Source organism: Lemur catta, chromosome 4, assembly GCF_020740605.2.
Source record: "Lemur catta isolate mLemCat1 chromosome 4, mLemCat1.pri, whole genome shotgun sequence".
NCBI classification, from domain to species: Eukaryota; Metazoa; Chordata; class Mammalia; order Primates; family Lemuridae; genus Lemur; species Lemur catta.
Window position 1 is genome coordinate 63,827,848 of NC_059131.1, and position 1,394 is coordinate 63,829,241.

Consider the following 1,394-nt stretch of genomic DNA (forward strand, 5'->3'; position numbering starts at 1 on the left):
CCAGTTCAAACATTGTCATGTTTTAACTCTGCATGCTTCTGTTCTATACCTTTCTAGAATAGTTTAGGTTCTAGATTATTAGCAGACACTTTAAATTCTTAACAATGCTGTCAATACTTTCCCTATCCTTAATATTGCACTTTGTTGTTTTTTCTAACTTCTTATCATATATCCAACAATTGGCTATAACTTGATTGTTATTTGGCTAAAACATACAATCAAACATTCCAGTTTGTATTCATTTTCTGTCATGTGCCATCCAAGTTCTTTTGATAGTAATTTCCATATTTATTCAGTTTATTTGAAAAAATAGATTAATTTATCAAGTGATGTTTTATACAGAAATATATACACCAAGCCAGGCATCTAGAAGACTACCACAACCTCTATTACAACATACCTAAAAAGAGTGCTTTTCTGTCACCAAAGGAATAGCATTTGTAAATCTGTCATGGAAGTCATCTATTTAAACATTCACAAAAATAAAGTTGGAAAATAGCCAGTGCAGACAGTGTGTATTAAGAGACCATTATATTTTCGAGATCTTACAACAAAGATACATTGCTTAGGTACCACGAAGCTCTTTGACTCAAGCCTCCCTGATGATCTCTATAGTACATATTTTATTTTCTGATGCCAGACCAATCTTGGAAGGAGTGCCAAAATATTCCCATAATATTCACCAAATCTATATGGTTACTTTGGTCAAAAAACACAGGGTTGTGGTCCACAAGCCTGTTTGCTACTTCACATAAATTGGATAGGAACATGTTATCTTGATAAACTGATGCATCCATTCCGGAGAAGTTCTGATATTATCAAGGTGGGTGCAATTTTAGCCTCATCAATTTCTCCTCTCAGAAAAAAAATTAAGAAATATAATTTAAAAGAAAAAGAGTATCAATTGGAGTTTACTTAAAACAAACAATTTTAGAAACCAAAGAAAAGTTTTGAACTATTTTTATCTGTTCCCATGCATCTTTTATTAATTTTTTGTAATTGGCTTGAAAAGTGGGGAAAATCCTACCTGCTATGATGAAGAAAGAATATCATGAAAACTAGACAATGTAATTAAGGTCATGGAACTCTTTGCATGAAAACTTTTAGAAAATTGTACTGATTGTGGTTTCAAAGATATCCAATTTAGATATAATAGGGTCTTGTTGAAGTAGAATATAGGGGAAGAATGCTGTATGTATATCCTTATAGATGTCTCTTGGATCTTTCCCATTATGAAAAATATTTTTTAAAAGTTTTAAAGCTAACACCACCATATCACAATGCTGTGAGCTCTTTGGATTAAAGATTGGTTATTGTATTAGTTATTATTGCCTTGTTAACAAATTACCACAGTCTTAGTGACATAAAACAATACACATTTATTAGTTTATAAC